This window comes from Moschus berezovskii, chromosome 22 (assembly GCF_049115385.1).
Source record: "Moschus berezovskii isolate FMDL1 chromosome 22, NW_MosBer_1.0, whole genome shotgun sequence".
NCBI classification, from domain to species: Eukaryota; Metazoa; Chordata; class Mammalia; order Artiodactyla; family Moschidae; genus Moschus; species Moschus berezovskii.
In genome coordinates this window covers 58,153,931-58,174,702 of record NC_142481.1, presented here as the reverse complement: position 1 = coordinate 58,174,702, position 20,772 = coordinate 58,153,931, and the positions used below count along the sequence as shown (strand labels likewise).

At 44.6% G+C, this 20,772-nt stretch overlaps 1 protein-coding gene and 1 pseudogene across 1 annotated transcript in view; one reads left to right on the top strand and one right to left on the bottom strand.

Moving 5' to 3' along the window:
* WWOX (WW domain containing oxidoreductase) overlaps nt 1–20,772 on the top strand; it is a 958,567-nt gene that overhangs the window by 615,091 nt on the left and 322,704 nt on the right. The gene's annotated exons all lie outside the window — the stretch shown is intronic.
* On the bottom strand, nt 15,968–16,900 carry LOC129547365 (small ribosomal subunit protein uS2 pseudogene; annotated as a pseudogene).

Below are 20,772 nucleotides of genomic sequence, written 5' to 3'. Positions count from 1 at the left end.
TAAATTCAGACCAACTTAATTATTCTCTGCCTCCAAAGCCCCTGTGGTTTGGATTCCTAATCACAGGACTGAGATGAAATAGAATTTCTTAGCTGAGGGAGCCAGGCAGTAGATGGGCCTCTGCCAATAACATTTTTTTTTTCTTTTTAACCAGAGTCAGAGGTTAGCAGAAAGAGATGAAAAGATGGATGGGGAGGTAGAGTAGAAGAGAGAAATGGAGGTTATTCTCTGAATGTTGAAGCTTCTTCATCCAATGCCTTGGAAACCAGAGCCCAGATCACATTAATGGGAAGGTCCAGAACCACAGATTGTTCGTTGCTGCTTAGGGAGGAAGAGAGGAGGAGAAGACAAAGCAACATATAGAAACATTAAAAAACAAAACAAAGCAGTGAGCTGTATGTAGATGGCTTTTATTGGAACGGCGGGGCTGAACTGGAAGGCTTGCGCTGTGTAAAATGTCAGCGCTCTTATCACGGTTCACGGAGATTACCTTTCAAGGCGAGTTTCATTTTCGTTGCTTCCAACCCTTGGAGAAGTGGACGAGGCAGTGGCTCCTTGATTTCCTAATCCTCGCGAGGAACTTGCCGCTTCCTCTGTGTTTTCTGTCATCCGGGATGATACCGCATCAAGGCAATTCATGGCAGCAGTTGAACCAAAAGCAATTTAAGTCAGAAATGGACAAATATGGATGTCGTTTTTAAGGCTTGTTCAGAGGCCTCTGACATCACTCAAAGCCTGAACACTTCTCGGGACTGAGACACTTTTTTTTTTACCCCAGCAACGCAAGATTGGAGATTTAATACAGACCGCTTAGTGAGGTGTCTGCATGGGTCTTGCCTAGAAACCATTTCTTGGGGGAAGCAAGTATTTTGTATTATATACTGAGGTGGAGAGAGAGAGAAATAGTGATTTGAAACTGAAGTGAGTTTCCCAAGGTGAATTTATATGTGTCGCTTTGATGCACTTGCAGTAACACCATCGCTTCTCGGCCTTTGTGCTAAGATAGAGTGTATTTGCAGTGGCGACAGCCACAGGTCTCATGGATTTGGGCATGTCACATGTGTATGGGCCTGGTGGTTTGACAGTTACCTTTAATCTAGTTAATTTCTGTAATCACTCTGCAGAAATGAAATCCATAAAGGCATGTAGTTTTGTCCCTACTTTACAGTTGAAGAAACTGAGTCTCAGACCCTACCCAAGGGCACAGACACGTTGAGTTGGGAGAATTCACTCCCTAAGGCTCCAGAGGTCTTTTTACGCCACCTCACTCTGGTTTCTAGAGTACCCTGCAAAACAGGAAGGCAGAAGCCCTGTTTTGGCCACAGTCTTTTCTCTCTGTGTCACGGGTTGTGGGAAAGCTGGTGGCTTGGGCGCCTCCTCATCTAACTCTGTGGGGCTCTGCTCTGGACAGGAGTTCTCGTGGGAGGGAGAGAAGCACCGGAAAGAAAGCCAGGGAGCGGGGGCTACACGGTGGTCATCTGCAGGAAGCAAAGCCAGGTGTCATCTGAGGGCAGGGCGGCTAGTTCACGCCGGATGCCAGAAGCCCAGGGACATTAAACTCAGGACAGGAACACTTACCAAATGCCAGAGGATCAAGGATCACGTCTCAGGAAAAGTGGGAGCACTGGCATTTCTCAGACACTGAATTGTTGAGACACCGCGAGAAGCAGTTGAGTCTTTTTAATTTTTTAATTTATTTATTTGACTGTGCGAGGTCTGAGATCTTCATTGCTGCTCACGGGTCCTCTAGTTGCAGGGGCCGGCTGTCTAGCTGTTTAGCACGAGCTTAGTTGCTCCGCAGCCTGTGGGATCCTTGTTTCCTGAGCAGGGATCAAAGCTGGATGCTTAACCACTGGACCACCAGGGAGGTCCCACAGTTGAGTCTTGAAATGGTGATGCTCTGCACACACACACATATGTACACAGAATGTTTTCTTTGGCTACAAAAGAACCATAGAAGAATGGGAATTAAAAAAAAAAAAAAGAATCTGAAAAGGTGATGTGCTGCATGATTCCATTTACAGAGTTAGAGAAATGGGAACAGATTAGTGACAGCGGACGCCAGGAGGAGCAGGGGCAGGAGTGCAGCGGGGGTGGCTGGCTGGCCAAGGACCACGAGAAGGACCCTGGTGGGGATGACAGCGTTGGTTCCTTGACCATCGTCACATGAGTTTCTTGGCTGTGATGTGGTACAAACTCATTCCGTCATTGATATCTGTTGAGAAGAACTAAAAGTTTAAAAAAGTGGCTTGAGCGTCCCTGATGGCTCAGCGGTCAGGAATCCTTCTGCCAGTGCAGGACGCGTGGGTTTGATCCCTGGTCCAGGAAGACCCCACGTGCCACAGAGCGACTGAGCCCGTGTGCCACAGCTACTGACCCTGGGCTCCAGAGCCCGGGAGCTGCTGCTGCTGAGCCTCCATGCCCTGGAGCCGGTGCTCAGCAACACGAGGAGCCACTGCAGCGAGAAGCCTGTGAATCACATGGAGAGTAGCCTCCGCTCGCCGCAACTAGAGAAAAGCCCACGCAGCAGTGAAGACCCAGCACAGACAAAAGCAAACAAACAAATATAGATATATTTTAAAAAAAAAAAAAAAAGACTCTCAAAAAAAAAAGTGGTGGATCATTTGGGATAAAATTCACCTATGAGGCCTCCACCCAGACAGCCACCGTTTCTACTCTGTTCTCTCTCCTCTCTCGTTGCTTCTTCCTCTTTCTGTCCAATCCAGTCAGTCCAGTCCAGTCGTGTCCGACTCTCCGCGACCCCACGAATCACAGCACGCCAGGCCTCCCTGTCCATCACCAACTCCCGGAGTACACTCAAACTCACGTCCACAGAGTCGGTGATGCCATCCAGCCATCTCATTCTCCGTCGTCCCCTTCTCCTCCTGCCCCCAATCCTTCCCAGCATCAGAGTCTTTTCCAGTGAGTCAACTCGTCGCATGAGGTGGCCAAAGTATTGGAGTTTCATTTTTAGCATCAATCCTTCCAATGAACACCCAGGACTGATCTCCTTTAGAATGGACTGGGTGGATCTCCTTGCGGTACAAGGGACTCTCAAGAGTCTTCTCCAACACCACAGTTCAAAAGCATCGATTCTTCGGCGATCAGCTTTCTTCGCAGTCCAACTCTCACATCCGTACATGACCACGGGAAAAACCATAGCCTTGACTAGACGGACCTTGGTTGGCAAAGTAATGTCTCTGCTTTTAATATACTATCTAGGTTGGTCATAACTTTCCTTCCAAGGAGTAAACGTCTTTTAATTTCCTGGCTGCAATCAGCATCCGCAGTGATTTTGGAGCCCAAAAAAATAAAGTCTGACACTGTTTTCACTGTTTTTCCATCTATTTCCCATGAAGTGATAGGACCAAATGCTATGTTTAATCCTCCTGGTCCGGCATGGCTTTTGGTGAAAAGGCAGCATCAAGGTCCCCTTCAAAGAAGCCGAGGGGCTGTGGATAAGGAGGGGGCACATGTCATGTGCAGAGCTGCAGCCAACTCCCCAGCTCTCCTCCTGGTGCTAATCGGTATTAAGATTTTGCCATAAATATTACTTACGGCTGATAATTGAGCTGCATCCCAGACTGTCCGTACATGTTTATTTTCCCATTTTAATTTCCCTGAGTTCCCACAGTTATTGGGGTAAGGCTGACAGAATAAGCTTAGGTTTGAGGGGGCTGACCATCTGCTCTGTCACCTCCATCCCTGGTCGATGTTCCTGCCAAGTGGCATGCGTGGTTCGGGACAGTCACACAGAGATAAGGAAGAGGTGGTGGATTTCTTGAAAGCCCCAGCTCCTGATGACCAGCTCTCTCCCAGGTGTCTTTTGCATGACTTCCCAACTCCAGGTGCTAGCTAAGCCTCGAGGCAAATGCAAGCAAAAAAAAAAAAAACCCCTCCCTTAGTTTTCTTTCTGTTGTTACCATTTATTAGCTGGGTGACTGGGGCAAGTCCCTTCGCTCCTCCTTCTTGAGTCTCAGTTTCTTCATCTTGCAGCCGAGTTAGTAAGAATCAAGATTGCTGGGAGAAATATCAATAACCTCAGATATGCAGATGACACTACCCTTATGGCAGAAAGTGAAGAGGAACTCAAAAGCCTCTTGATGAAAGTGAAAGAGGAGAGTGAAAAGGTTGGCTTGAAGCTCAACATTCAGAAAACAAAGATCATGGCATCTGGTCCCATCACTTCATGGGAAATAGATGGAAAAACAGTGGAAACAGTGTCAGACTTTATTTTTTGGGGCTCCAAAATCACTGCAGATCTTGATTGCAGCCATGAAATTAAAAGACGCTTACTCCTTGGAAGGAAAGTTATGACCAACCTTGATAGTATATTAAAAAGCAGAGACATTACTTTGCCAACCAAGGTCCGTCTAGTCAAGGCCATGGTTTTTCCCCTGGTCATGTATGGATGTGAGAGTTGGACTGTGAAGAAAGCTGAGTGCCGAAGAATTGATGCTTTTGAACTGTGGTGTTGGAGAAGACTCTTGAGAGTCCCTTGGACTGCAAGGAGATCCAACCCGTCCATTCTAAAGGAGATCAATCCTGGATGTTCATTGGAAGGACTGATGCTAAAGCTGAAACTGCAATACTTTGGCCACCTCATGCGATGAGTTGACTCACTGGAAAAGTCTCTGATGCTAGGAAAGGTTGGAGGCGGGAGGAGAAGGGGACGACAGAGAATGAGGTGGCTGGATGGCATCACCGACTCTATGGACATGAGTTTGAGTGAACTCCGGGAGTTGGTGATGGACAGGGAGGCCTGGTGTTCTGTGATTCATGGGGTCGCGGAGAGTCGGACACGACTGAGCACTGAACTGAACTGAGGCATTTGAAAGTTTAAATGAGCTGACACATGTGGACTTGCTTTGCACATACACAGATTTGTGAATGAGTTAAGTCATTATCATCATGGGATCCCATTGTCTATAGCGCCTCACAGCTGACTTCCACTGTGCACTCATGGAATATTTTGTTAATATCGAACTAGGGTCTCCAGCATTGCAGGCAGATGCTTTACCATCTGAGCCACCAGGGAAGCCTGCAGAATAATTACCATTGCTAATCTGGACCATTAGTGTTCCTAACTGCCTGACACTTTGTGAAACCTTGAACCGCTCTGGGCCATACTTTTCTCATCTTGTTCTTACTTTAAAGAGAGACCCTTGTGTGGGTTAAGTGAAAGGCGGGGTAAGGTATAACACAGTTAGGACTCAAGTACATCTTTGGTTGACTCATTCAAGAGTCCGCCAACCAGCTGGTGTACAGGAGCGCCTGGCCATGCAGTGTGGTTGTAATGAAGAGGGATAATGACATAGCCTTCTTCTTTAAAGTGGGGGTATCACAAGAATTTTCATGTTAATTGTGTGTGAGGAGGGTAGGTTATGTTATTCATGAATTTCATTTCAGGACCTCAACAAGGAATTATAAAACATCTTGTTATAAAGGAGGGTCTTGGATTGCTGGGCTTCAGTGGAACTGATCTAATTCACTGCCAAACAGGGCCTGCAGACATGTAGGGGCCCAGGTCTTCTCTTGGGGAGAAGAGATGTAAGAGTCACATTAGAAAGTTGAGGTGTCATTGGCATCTGCCCTCCGAGGCGGCCAGGAGAAATGTGTCTTAATATGGGTTCAGAGTGAGCAGAGGTGTGTCTCGGAAGATAATCCAAGGGGAGTTGACTCTAAATGAATTCAGTCAATCAGGAATTGAGGAGGAGTAGAAAGAAGACAGGAGAAGGCAATGGTACCCCACTCCAGTACCGTTGCCTAGAAAATCGCATGGACAGAGGAGCCTGGTGGGCTGCAGTCCATGGGGTTGTCTACTAGTCGGACACGACTGAGCGACTTCACTTTCACTTTTCACTTTCACACATTGGAGAAGGAAATGGCAACCCGCTCCAGTGTTCTTGCCTGGAGAATCCCAGGGACGGCAGAGCCTGGTCAGCTGCCGTCTATGGGGTCACACAGAGTTGGACACGACTGAAGCGACTTAGCAGCAGCAGCAGCAGCAGAAAGAAGACAGAGCTGGAAGTGGGTGCTGTAGGATCTAAGCTGATTGGAAAAGATACATGTCAAAAACAAGATGGGATGAAGACAGGCTTAAAAGAACGTTTTCACGCTACAAGAAAGAAATAAGCAAAAACCTAATATATAAAAATACACCCGCCCCACATACACACCCGCTTCTTTCTTGGGGTTGTTGATTGGAGAGGCAGTCTTTAACAGGGCTGGCTGTTTCACCGTGGCTGTAAGGAACAAAATCCTACAGCTCCTGCACTCACGTTTGAGCCTTTGCTTTTGGCAGTCTTTCCTCTTTTTCATTGTTTTTGGCACCCTAGAAAAGTTTCCATAAATAGTGCATTTAATGGAGTGTCTGTCATTTAATGACTGTCAGCTACCATAACAGTAGAGGGAAATTCAACAAAAGCTAAGACTGGAATATAGAAGGTTCCCAATTCCATGCCCTTCATGAACTTGTACCTCTAGTCTGTGTTGCTTGGTAGATTTGGAAAGCCAAGGGCTCTTTCCTCCGTTGCTCACTCAAGAACGCCCAGCTCAGGGGCTGAGATTTGCCTGTGCTTTTGGACGTTAGCAACCTCTGCATGCAGCAGACCCATGAAGGAAATGTTCTCTGCTACGGATTAATTGGGAGTCCCTTGCTCAGCTCGGGTGGTAAAGGAGGACGTGAAAATAAAAAGGCATAAACGAGTGAGAAAGTTAGCAAGTCAAAACAATTGAGGAGCGAAGTAACTTACCCCTCTCCCTGGCTCAGCACAGATGCAAATGATACATCATTAAGTTAAGTCCCCAATACAAAGGCAGCCTGCATCACTGTTGCATCAAATATTTAGCCAGAGCCAAGAGCAAATTTTTTTATTATGTTTTTTATAAGTTTGATTTACTAATCTTCGGTGCACTCCCTATTTTTAGAGGTTGGCTCATATTTTTAATTTGTTTTCTCTGAAGCACTGAATCCTTGCTCATGTTTTTCAGCTGTCCACTCCGTTCCTAGTGGCAGAGCAACACTGAAAAGCATAATTACGTTTCCTAATTATGTGTAATTAGGCAAAACCCAGATGATGTATTCAGCGTGCTCTCGGAATAGCCAGGGGTCAAGGACTGTTGGAATTCAGTAACATTTTTATAAATAAGCCTGCTGCGTTATTTAACTTCACGAGGGGGTCCAGGGTGGTCCTGGGTGCCTTGTAGACCAATACAGTGATTGAAAATATATAGCATTCATTTATTTAGCCAAGGAAAACTATAATTGATGCTCTGCCTCCTTAGCCTCTCCCTCTTCTTTAAAACCTGAGTTTAGATTTGCTGTTTCCAGCCCGAGAGGCCCTCTAAACCCAGATCCATAAAGTTCTGCTTACTGACAGCCTAAGTGATATTTATTTTTTCCAAGCTTAATCCCTTTGAAACATGGAGAAATAAATACATCCTCTTATCTACCATATGCCTGGGATGGGAAATAAATTCTTATTTTCCTGCGGCGTGGTACCAGTGGGCTATAGTGAATAATTTGGGCAGCCTCGCCAAAGATAATGGGGAAGCCTTCTCTATTACCACTGATAATTATGAATCTCATAATAGAAAACATCCCGAGCCGGAGCATCAATCAGAGAAGATAAACAGTGGGAAATGATAGGTATACAAAAGGGAAAATGGCAGCGGCCCATATGGAGGGAGAGGCCGCGGGATTCTGGCGGGGTTATAAATCATGGAGTCCAATCATCCCCACGCAATTAATATCCTCAAATTAAAACATACGTTCTTAAAGCAAGATCTCACAGACTCTTCAGCAGGGCAACTGGCCGCCTGACAAGATAGCATCCGGGAAACACAGGGCCCTCCCACTTGCCCGAGCTCCTTCTTTATGACGCGGGCTGCAGTGGGCTGCAGCCCCGGCTCACAGTGTCCCTGCTGTGAACTCCAGTGACCCCGCTCCAGCCCACCTGGCACCGTCTGCCACGAGGCCAGAGCCGGCAGTGGCTGACCGCGCACAGTATTCGGCCTTTGCGACAGCAGAGACTGGTCCACCAAGGCGCTCAGTTCGAACTTCCTTGATGAGACTTCCAGCTCAGTAGACACAAGCAGACAGAAAACCTTCATTCCAAAGGGTGCTCGTCTCCTCCTAGTTAATAACCCTGCATCAGGCGCTTCCTTCTTATCTGGCTGTCATGCTTATCCAGTCCCAGGGTACTTTATTGGACTTATTTTAAAAAATAACAATAAAGGAGCTCATTCATAACAGTGAGAAAACAGTATCTATTAGTCTATGACTGCTGCTCAAAATGAAATTTAAGACAGTGTTTGGCTAGTTTATTTACTGCATCACGTGCGATCACTGACAGGATTTCTAGCCTTTCATCATATTGGTCTGCAAGTAGAAATTCACTGACCGTGGGCCTTCCTGACATGAATTCAAATAGGACTCTCCCACCCACCCCTCATTTATGAACGGGTCAGAGATTTGAGTCAGTTGTCAAATATGTCTTATAGGCCACAAAATGTGCTCGCAGATTTTGTCTTATAGGCTCAGTATAATATTTGCTAAAACATACATTTAAAGAAATATGTAATTTTTTGCCCCAAAGCAAGGGTTCTCCCATGCCATATAATTTGCTAAGTGTGACTTCGCCGTGTTGTAGCCCATAATTTATAGCCAGCCTCCACAAGGCAAAAAAAAAAAACAAACTCCAAGCTGTGATTAAGTAAGTAATGGACAAGGTAACTAACGTTCCAAGAAGGATGACCTTCCAGACACTCATTTTAAGTGACAGTGTGGTTGCAGGTTGAGATGTGTAGTCTTGTATTAATTTAACTGAGTTACGGGGAATCGAAAAGCCACAGCATAAACTGGCGCTGAGAGCGGATATTCCCTATGCACGTTTTAATGAGCCTCTGCCTCACTTTCCCCACTTAAAGTAAATGGGTTTGGGCCTCACTGTGCCGCCGGTTTTTCCCATAGAGTGATTCATTTGGAAGTGCTGTCCTCGTCCAGGCTTAACCAGTTCTGAGACAGCAGGCTATGCGGGGCTGGATGCAGAAGCATGGCAGAGGGGGAAAATCATAGACTTTGGAATCAGGCAAAACTGGGTTTGAATTCAAAAGGAGCTATGACCTTGGAGATGTTTCAGTTTTCGCTTTTTTTGTTGTTGTTGTTTGTTTTGAAATAACTTCGCCTTACAGGAGAATCACAAAAATAATGCAAAGTGCCCATGCACTCTTCGTCCAGCTCCCCACCTTCCCCGAGACTAACATGGTGTGTTTCTCCCAGTCTTAGAAATTCACACTGGTGCAATTCTGTTAACTAACACTTAATTTGCATTTCGCTTAATTTGCATTTCAGGTTCTCTCACTATGTCAGGATTCAACCTGGGTACCACTCTGCCATTTATTGTCTTGTCTTACCAGCCTTCTCTGATCCGTGCTAGTTTCTTGGTCTTCATTAATATTATTATTTCTTAAATGACCTTGACAGATTTGAAGAGTCTGGTGAATTGTTTTTGTAGAATGTCCTCAGTTTGGATTTGTTTGATGTTTTATCCTAATTAGAATGAGGTTTTGTATTTTGGGCAAGAATACCCACATGTGGTTTGCCCTGGCTCAGCCCATCATATTGAATGGTACATGGCATCAAAATGTCTTATTACAGGTGGCGTTCAGCTTGATCTCTTGTCTAACGTGTTGTCTTCTGAATTTATGCACTGAAAGTTACTTTTTTCCCCTTTGTAATTAGTGCATATCTTGAGGGAGTTACTTTGAGACTATTTCTCTTGAAATTTTCATTCACTAATTTTAGCATCTATCTGTGGATCTTGCCTGAAACAGGTTGTTCTGATAACTTTCTATTTCCCTCATGTCATCTACACTTGTTTTATTTTTTTATTGAAATGTAATTGATTTACACTGTTTCAGGTGTACAGCAAGGTGATTCAGTTATATATACATATATCTTTTTTCAAAAATTTTTCCCTTTAAGGTGATTGCAAAAATACTGAGTAGAGTTCCCTGTGCTTATACAGTATGTCCCTGTTGGTTATGTTTTATATATAGTAGTGTGTATATGTTAGTCCCAAACTGCTGATTTATCCCTGCCCCCTTTCCCTTTTGCTAGCCATAAGTTTGTTTTCCTTCTACGTTTATTTATCAAAGTTTCTCTCTATGGAAGTCTATCCATTCTTCATTTATTTATTTAATCATTTGTTCATTCATATCGGTATGGACACAGATATTTACTTTGTTTTATAGGTCATAATATAATAATACTGTTATGCAATTTGGTGCTCAAACTGATCCAGCTTTGGCCAATAAGAGCTCTTTCACGTTGGCTTCTGTACCCTTTCAACATGCCCCATCACTTTTTGAGCACTTCCTTACTTTTTGATACCATGGGAGGCTCCCTGTCATTTTGTATTTCTCTGTCCCATTCTTGGAGTTGATTCCTTTTCTAGGGAATCTTGGTTGCATTTATTGGAGAATGGTATTTAGAAACCAAGATCTGGGTGCCAGGTGTGTTCATTACTACCTGGGTGTCATTGCTTCTGGGGCCTTTCAGTGGGCAGAGGCTGGAAGTATCACTAGGTATACTAACTCATGCCTACATGCATATCTGTATTATTACTCCATCTGTGTGGGTGCATGTTATACACCTTAAGGTATTTATACTTAAACAAACTGTATATTTATAAATGTACGTTCAGTTCAGTTCAGTCGTTCAGTCGTGTGCCACTCTTTGTGATCCCATGAACTGCAGCATGCCAGGCCTCCCTGTCCATCACCAACTACTGGAGTCTACCCACACCTATGTCCATTGGTGATGCCATCCAACCCTCTCATCCTCTGTCATCCCCTTCTTCTCCTGCCCTCAATCTTTCCCAGCATCAGGGTCTTTTCAGATGAGTCAGCTCTTCGCATCAGGTGGACAAAGTAATGGAATTTCAACTTCAACATCAGTCCTTCCAGTGAACACCCAGGACTGATCTCATTTACGATGGACTGGTTGGATCTCCTTGCAGTCCAGGGGACTCTCAAGAGTCTTCTCCAGCACCACAGTTCAAAAGCATCAATTCTTCGGCCCTCAACTTTCTTCACAGTCCAACTCTCACATCCGTACATGACTACTGGAAAAACCATAGTCTTGACCAACGGATCTTTGTTGACAAAGTAATGTCTCTGCTTTTTAATATGCTGTCTAGGTTGGTCATAACTTTCCTTCCAAGGAGTAAGTGTCTTTTAATTTCATGGCTGCAATCACCATCTGCATTGAGCCCAAAGAAATAAAGTCAGCCGCTGTTTCCACTGTTTCCCCATCTATTTGCCATGAAGTGATGGGACCAGATGCCATGATCTTCGTTTTCTGAATGTTGAGCTTCAAGCAAACTTTTTCACTCTCCTCTTTCACTTTCATCAAGAGGCTTTTTAGTTCCTCTTCACTTTCTGCCATAAGGGTGGTGTCATCTGCATATCTGAGGTTACTGATATTTCTCCTGGCAATCTATAGGTAAATATGGGAGAAGGAAATGGCAACCCACTTCGGTATTCTTGCCTGTGAAATCCCGTGGACAGAGGGTCATGGTGGGCTATGGGTCCCTGGGGTTCCAAAGAGTTAGAAGTGACTTAGCAATTAAATCAGAGAGGGAAATGGCAACCCACTCTAGTATTCTTGCCTGGAGAAAACCATGGACAGAGGAGCCTAGTGGGCTGCTGTCCATGCAGTCACACAGAGTCAGACACAACTGAAGCAACTTAGCATGCATTCGTGCCTGCATAGTTAAATAGGAGTTCATACCCAACTCTCATCCAACACAGTCCTGATTCTAATCCATATGAGATACATATTTAAAAAATGAGTTAATACTTGATTCCAATCAAATACCATCTCACTTTTTTTTTGGAATATTCATGTACATTTTATTTTAAATTATTAAGCTGGAATGTTCAGTGACTACATAGGGATTACATAAACTGTAGTATATCTAGATAGAATACCTTGCTGCCATTTAAAATTAATATTATTATTATTATTATTTTTAAGTCATATGGTTAAAGTGATTGGCTTAGGACAAATAATCCAAAGCTGAAATATAGATGCCTGGTTTAGGTGAGAGGTCTTTTTTTTTTTACAGTTCATAACTTTTATAAATAAAGTAAATGTACAGTGAATAAGTTCTCTGAAATATTTCGATATTTCTGCAGGTTTAGTAACATCGTAAAATACATTTCAACTAAAATTCACAAATCTAAAAACCTGTTAGGCATTTTTAGGCGTTTTAAGTTGGAAATGAAGACCAATGTTACATCGTAATATGCCAATTACAAATAGTACTTCAAATAGCAAATACTCCAGTTTGTCCCAAACTTTAAAAACTATTCATGAACTCAACACTGAACTATTGATGGCTATGAGAATTGTTTCCTAGCCTTTTTGAAAATTTCAACCCATTTACTTTTAAGGTAATTATTGATAAGTACGATCCCGTAGCCATTTTCTTTATTGCTTTGGGTTCAAGTTTATACACTCTTTCTGTGTTTCCTGTCTATAGAAGATCCTTTAGCATTTGTTGGAGAGCTGGTTTGGTGATGCTGAATTCCCTCAGCTTTTGCTTGTCTGTAAAGCTTTTGATTTCTCCTTCATATTTGAATGAGATCCTTGCTGGGTATAGTAATCTGGGCTGTAGGGTATTTTCTTTCATCACTTTAAGTATGTCTTGCCACTCCCTTCTGGCCTGAAGAGTTTCTGTTGAAAGATCAGCTGTTATCCTTATGGGAATCCCCTTATGTGTTATTTGCTGCTTTTCCCTTGCTGCTTTTAATATTTGTTCTTTGTGTTTGATCTTTGTTAATTTGATTAATATGTGTCTTGGAGTATTTTGCCTTGGGTTTATCCAGCTGGGGACTCTCTGGGTTTCTTGGACTTGGGTGATTATTTCTTTCCCCATTTTAGGGAAGTTTTCAACTATTATCTCCTCAAGTATTCTCTCATGGTCTTTCTTTTTGTCTTCTTCTTCTGGGACTCCTATGATTCGAATGTTGGAGCATTTAACATTGTCCCAGAGGTCTCTAATATTGTCCTCATTTCTTTTAATTCATTTTTCTTTTTTCCTCTCTGTTTCATTTATTTCTACAATTCTATCTTCTAGTTCGCTTATCCTGTCTTTTGCCTCTGTTATTCTGTTTGTTCCCTCCAGAGTGTTTCTGATCTCATCTATTGCATTATTCATTGTATATTGACTCTTTTTTATTTCTTCTAAGTCCTTATTAAATCTTTCTTCCATCTTCTCAATCCTTGTCTCCAGGTTATTTATCTGTAACTCCATTTTGCTTTCAAGATTTTGAATCATTTTCACCATCAAAATTTGAAATTCTTTATCAGGTAAATTCCCTATATCTTCTTCTTTTGTTTGTGTTGGTGGGCAATTATCTTGTTCCTTTACTTGCTGGGTATTTCTCTGCCTCTTCATCTTGCTTATATTGCTTTGCTTGGGGTGGCCTTTCCCTCTTCTTGCAGTTTGTGGAGTTCTCTTTATTATGTAGTTTCTTCGCTGTGTGTGGGGTTGGACGGGTGACTTGTCCGGGTTCCCTGGTTAGGGAAGCATGTGTCGGTGTTCTGGTGGGTGGAGCTGGATTTCTTCTCTCTCCTTTAGAAGACAATGGGCTGCTTTTCTGGGAGCCCGATGTCCTCTGCCAGTATTCAGAAGTTGTTTTGTGGACTTACTCCGCGTTCAAATGTTCCTATGATGAATTTGTTGGGGAGAAAGTGGTCTCGCCGTCTTATCCCTCTGCCATCTTGTTCCTTCCTCCCCAGAACACTGGATTCTTATATTCCACTTGGTCGTGGAGTATCTCTTCCCAGCTGCTCCAGCAAGGTGCAGCCGCTGTACCTTACCTTGGACGAGGGGTATCTCCTCAAGGCCGCCCCTCCTGCTTTGAATGTGGATCAGCTCCTCTCAGCCCTCCGGTGCCCAAGCAGCCACCGCCTCCTGGACGTGGTACAGCTCCTCTCGGCCACCGCCCTAACCCTGGGCGAGGGGCAGCTCCTCTCAGCCACGATTCTGCACGTGGTCGGTTGCGCCAGAGCCGGGCGTCTCTCGCGTCTGCCCATCTCACTTTTCTTGAGGATATTATTTAACCATTCTAAGTCTCTGAAGAAGCCGAAGTTGAACGGTTCTATGAAGACCTACAAGACCTTTGAGAACTAACACCCAGAAAAGATGTCTTTTTCATTATAGGGGACTGGAATGCAAAAGTAGGAAGTCAAGAAACACCTGGAGTAACAGGCAAATTTGGCCTTGGAGCACGGAATGAAGCAGGGCAAAGGCTAATAGAGTTCTGCCAAGAGAATGCACTGGTCATAGCAAGCACCCTCTTCCAACAACACAAGAGAAGACTCTGCACATGGACATCACCAGATGGTCAACACTGAAATCAGATCAATTATATTCTTTGCAGCCAAAGATGGAGAAGCTCTATACAGTCAGCAAAAACAAGACCAGAACCTGACTGTGGCTCAGATCATGAACTCCTTATTGCCAAATTCAGACTGAAATGGAAGAAAGTAGGGAAATCCACTGACCATTCAAATATGACCTAAATCAAATCCCTTATGATTATACAGTGGAAGTGAGAAATAGATTTAAGGGACTAGATCTGATAGATAGAGTGCCTGATGAACTCTGGATGGAAGTTTGTGACATAGTACAGGAGACAGGAATCAAGACCATCCCCAATGGAAAAGAAATGCCAAAAAGCAAAATGACTGTCTGAGGAGGCCTTACAAATAGCTGTGAAAAGAAGAGAGGAGAAAAGGAAAGATATAAGCATCTGAATGCAGAGTTCCAAAAATAGCAAGGAGAGATAAGAAAGCCTTCCTCAGCAATCAATGCAAAGAAATAGAGGAAAACAACAGAATAGGAAAGACAAGTGATTACTTCAGGAGAATTAGAGATACCAAGGGAACATTTCATGCAAAGATGGGCTCGATAAAGGACAGAAATGGTGTGGACCTAACAGAAGCGAAGATATTAAGAAGAGGTGACAAGAATACACAGAAGAACTGTACAAAAAAGATCTTCATGACCAAGATAATAATGATGGTGTGATCACTCACCTAGAGCCAGACATCTTGGAATGTGAAGTCAAGTGGGCCTTAGGAAGCATCACTATGAACAAAGCTAGTGGAGGTGATGGAATTCCAGTTGAGCTATTTCAAATCCTGAAAGATGATGCTGTGAAAGTGCCGCACTCAATATGCCAGCAAATTTGGAAAACTCAGCAGTGGCCACAGGACTGGAAAAGGTCCGTTTTCATTCCAATCCCAAAGAAAGTCAATGCCAAAGAATGCTCAAACTACCGCACAATTGCACTCATCTCACATGCTAGTAAAGTCATGCTCAAAATTCTCCAAGTCAGTCTTCAGCAATACGTGAACCATGAACTTCCAGATGTTCAAGCAGGTTTTAGAAAAGGCAGAGGCACCAGAGAACAAATTTCCAACATCCGCGGGATAATGGAAAAAGCAAGAGAGTTCCAGAAAAACATCTATTTCTGCTTCGTTGACTATGCCAAAGCCTTTGACTGTGTGGATCACAATAAACTGTGGAGAATTCTCTCTTTTTTTTTTTTTTTAATTTTTCAGTTCAGTTCAGTTCAGTTCAGTCGCTCAGTCGTGTCCGGCTCTTTGCGACCCCATGAATCACAGCACGCCAGGCCTCCCTGTCCATCACCAACTCCCGGAATTCACTCAAACTCATGTCCATCGAGTCGGTGATGCCATCCAGCCATCTCATTCTCTGTAGTCCCCTTCTCCTCCCGCCCCCAGTCCCTCCCAGCATCAGAGTCTTTTCCAGTGAGTCAACTCGTCGCATGAGGCGGCCAAAGTATTGCAGTTTCAGCTTATTTCCATCAACCAGATCTCCATTTGGAAGCTTGTGGCGGTTCTGCAAGTGTGCAGAAGGACAGCTTACGGCCGCTCAGCGGTGGTTCCTGCCCATTCAGTGGCCTGAGTGGCGGGAGCTGCAGACCCGTCTCCAGTGGAAGGCTGAGCACGCCAGTCTTCAGTGGGGAACTGCTTAATGGGCACGGAAGGCACCTGCACACCTTCGGACCGGTCTGCCACCTCAGGCTGAGCAGCAGTGAACTCTGGAGCTGGAGCTGTCCATTCACCCTGAAATTCCTCCTTGGTCACAGCCTTCTCAGCTGCTGCCTGCTCTTCCTTTTCAGTCTCTTCAGGATCTCTGTAGAAGTAGACGTCCGGCATGACCTCCCACGGGTGTTCTCGGGAGATGGAGCCACGCGTGCGCAGAACTTCCCGGGCGAGCATCCACCACATCAGACCCGCCGAGTGCGCTCCCTTGTTGTTGCCTGGGATGGCAATGTCCACGCAGCGCAGAGGCGAGTCTGTTACACAGAGCGATGGTTGGCAGGTTAACGTACGAGGCTTCTGTGAGCGGCTGGTGGTCAGTCCTGGGGTCAGTAACCACCAGAAGCCTTGGCTCCCTGAACGTGGCCTGGATCTGGTTGGTGAAGGTTCCCAGAGTAAAGCGGCCAGCGATGGGAGTGGCTCCAGTGGCAGCAGCAAATTTCATCACAGCTCGCTGGCCAGTATTGCTGGAGGATATGACACTGACATCAGCCGGGTTTTCAATGGCAACAATGGCCCGAGCTGCCCACAGAAGCTTCTCCCAGGTTCTCTTCAGATTGATGATGTAGATGCCATCACTTTTCCTTTTGTAAATGTACTGTTCCATTTGGAAGTCAAGGTTGGTGCCAACTAAGTGGGTTCCTGCTGCAAGGAATTTGAGGACATCCTCCTCCTTCATTTGCAGGACATCAAGGGCTCCGGACATTGTGAAAGCTTCCCTTTAAGTTACGATGGGGATTCAGAACAACACCGTATGGACCCCTCTGTGGGTAGCGCCGAAAGCTAAACTGTGGAACATTCTAAAAGAGATGGGAATACCAGGCCACCTGACCTGCCTCTTGAGAAACCTATGTGCAGGTCAGGAAGCAACAGTTAGAACTGGACATGGAACAACAGACTGGTTCCAAATAGTAAAAGGAGTATGTCAAGGTTGTATATTGTCACCCTGCTTATTTAACTTATATGCAGAGCACATCATGAGGAACGCTGGACTGGATGAAACACAAGCTGGAATCAAGATTGCTGGGAGAAATATCAATAACCTCAGATATGCAGATGACACCACCCTTATGGCAGAAAGTGAAGAGGAACTCAAAAGCCTCTTGATGAAAGTGAAAGAGGAGAGTGAAAGGGTTGGCTTAAAGCTCAACATTCAGAAAACAAAGATCATGGCATCTGGTCCCATCACTTCATGGGAAATAGATGGGAAAACAGTGGAAACAGCAGCTGACTTTATTTTTTGGGCTCCAAAATCACTGCAGATGCTGACTGCAGCCAGGAAATTAAAAGACGCTTACTCCTTGGAAGGAGAGTTATGACCAACCTAGATAGCATATTAAAAAGCAGAGACATTACTTTGCCAACCAAGGTCTGTCTAGTCAAGGCTATGGTTTTTCCAGTGGTCATGTATGGATGTGAGAGTTGGACTCTGAAGAAAGCTGATTTTCAAAGAATTGATGCTTTTGAACTGTGGTGTTGGAGAAGACTCTTGAGAGTCCCTTGGACTGCAAGGAGATCCAACCAGTCCATTCTAAAGGAGATCAGTCTTGGATGTTCATTGGAAGGACTGATGCTAAAGCAGAAACTCCAGTACTTTGGCCACCTCATGCGATGAGTTGACTCACTGGAAAAGACTCTGATGCTGGGAGGGATTGGGGGCAGGAGGAGAAGGGGATGACAGAGAATGAGATGGCTGGATGGCATCACCGACTCTGTGGACATGAGTTTGAGTTACCTCTGGGAGTTGGTGATGGACAGGGAGGCCTGGCGTGCTGTGATTCATGGGGTTGCAAAAAGCCGGACACGACTGAGCGACTGAACTAACTAACACTAAGTCTCATTTTGTTCTTGTTTAACATGGAAATAATAACAGCCACAGTTTAAGGTTCGGGGAAGGTAGGGTAGATTGTAAAGATAGTAGATTCTTCTTATTTTTTTTTTTTTAAGAAAGAAAAACATTTTTCCCCCCACTGCATCCACACCCACCCTATAAGATGTTGTTCATCCTCCCATCAAGAGGTGGCTTCTAATTGTCCACCACTTGAAGCAGGTTGACCAAGTTACTTGCATTGACCAATGGGACCTTAGCAAAGGTTATAAGCACAGACATGAAAAGCACTTAGATATCAGGATTTGCTCTCTTGTTGCCTAGGACCCTGAGACCACCACTAGAACAAGCCTGAGCTAGGCTGCTGGAGCCCTAGAGGCCCATGAAGGGAGCCTCATTGCCCTAATAGACAGCCTGCCAACCTCCAGTCATGTGAGTGAGGCCATTCTAGAGTCTTCCAGCTACTGGCTAAGCCAACATATGACCCCAGACACAAGAGTGAGCTCAGCGGAGATCAGTCCAGACAGTTCACACCGGAAAAGGAACTCAGCCCGTGCAGACAAGTCTGGCCTTTTTATTAAAAGTGGTTGCTGTTTTATCCACTGCATTTTGCAGTGGCTTGTTACTAATAGCAAATGCTAGTGAATACAGAAGACTTGGAGATAGTGTATGGAAAGCAAGTAGCACGGTATCCCATTTACAGATTGCCTTCTGAATAAGCGCTGCTTTTAGTTATCCATGGGCTTCCCTGGTGGCTCAGACGATAAAGAATCCACTTGCCAATGCAAGAGACCCAGGTTCGATCCCTGGGCTGGGAAGATTCCCTGGAGAAGGGAATGGTAACCCACTCCAGTATTCTTGCCTGGAGAATTCCATGGACAGAGGAGCCTGGTGGGGTCACAGAGAGTCAGACACGACTCTCTCGGACACGACTGAGCAACTAACACTTTAGTTATTAGTGTTATTTTTGAGAAAAGCTTTAAGTTCTCTTTGCCCCCAAATACCTTCCCAGCCAATCTGACTAAATGGACTGCATTTGCTAACAGTCACAACCAGTCCTTTGGTCTGGATCAGTGCCTTGAGAAAGAATCCCCGTGGGCGTGGAAGACTGTGTATTCATCAGCTCACACCAAGGTCGAGACAGAGCTCAGTAGATGTAGGACTCTAGGTGGAGTGAGCCCGGTAAACACCCCGGGAATGGAAAGTTCTTAATCTGGGGTTGCCTGAGGGTATGGGAAGCCGGTCCTGGTGGAGAGAGGGGAGAAGGTACTCAGCAGGAAAGCAGGAGAGTATCTAAGCAGGCCAGATTTAGCCTAATTAACAGATTTGCCTAGGGCTGACCCCGAAGCAGAAAGCGAAGGCTTGATGGGTCTGCTCTCCTTCTACCAATAAAAGTAGTGACGAGGTTGGATCACCAGCTCTCAGTCTCAGAGAGGAGGCTCTCAAAATAGATGGGAGTTGGGCAAAGAGACCTGTGCCTTCCTCTCCTCTGTTTCCTTAATGACCCGATGCGTCTATCCAGCACACGCTTTAACCCTTGCAGACAAGTTAGTGTGCTTCTCTTTCTGCTAGCCGTGATCGCATTTTCCATTTGGCAGTGAAGGTGCAGACGTGGAAGTAACTGGCAAAGGCACCCTTCCCTTGAGCTGCAGTAGGACAGGTGGGCACCATGTTGAAGTGGGCATGGTCACCCAGGGATGGTCGGTGCCCTGAGCACAGCTGCCAGAGTCTACTTGGTGTTCCCTAGGAAGCATAAGCAATTTAGCAATTCATCATTAAGTTAAGCGACTCTCCCAGCCCCACCACCCTTCTGCCCACGCAGTCGGGCATCACTGCAGACCTCTTTTCCTGCTAGGAGCAATGATCCATTGAGGTTTGCAAAAGGTCCAAAAAAGGCTTGCAGTGACCTCCGATTCACCCATTCTTAGGAACTGTGAAATCACACGAAATTGTCAAAAAAAAAAAAAAAAAAACCCCACAGCCACATTTTGAGAAAGGGCCTTCCTTGGCAAACTTCCTGACGAAACCCAGTACGCTTGTTTTTCTCACCAGACTAGATCTTTAATCTTGATGCAGTGAACAAAGGAGGAAGTTTGCTTTTTTCCTACCAAAATGTAAGAGACCTCACAGAAAGTAGAGTGGGAACTTGACTTTTACTCTGCAGTTTTCACTCCCAGTTCCTCTGTGTTTGTGTGTATAAAATACCAAACAGGAAGTGAGTGACTAGGGGAAAAAAAAATGGAAGAGAAGAAAATAATAATACTTAGCTAATGCTTCATCATTTAGACAGCAACCACTGTCAATGTTTGGTTGGTCCCACGCAAATTTAGCCCTCTATAACTGGGTTTATTACTTTTTTTTAATACCATTATTTGTATTGTATTATATTTGATGCTGTATCCTGAGTTTTTCACTTAACCTTATAACATAAGTACACTCACCTGTCATAACACAGTCTTTATCAATGCCAAACATCAGCTAGATAAATCTGTTAACTGAAAGTTCTTATACTTATCCACTCTTCAGTTATTGGGAATGTGATATATCATCTATAGTTCCTCACTATTAAAATGATGTTGAAATGAAATTCTGGTATACAAAGCTGTCTATTCCCCTCCCCTCCATTACTCAAGATCCCTAAGTGTCCCACCCTTACACTTATTAATCAAAGTCTATCACCATCCACGTTCACAATTGTTGAAATCTTACGTCAAAACAGGCCTTACCCAGGCTTTCTCTGTGCCTCTTATATCAGTGCCTGGGAACCCAGAGTGTACGGACTCAGGACTCAATTTGC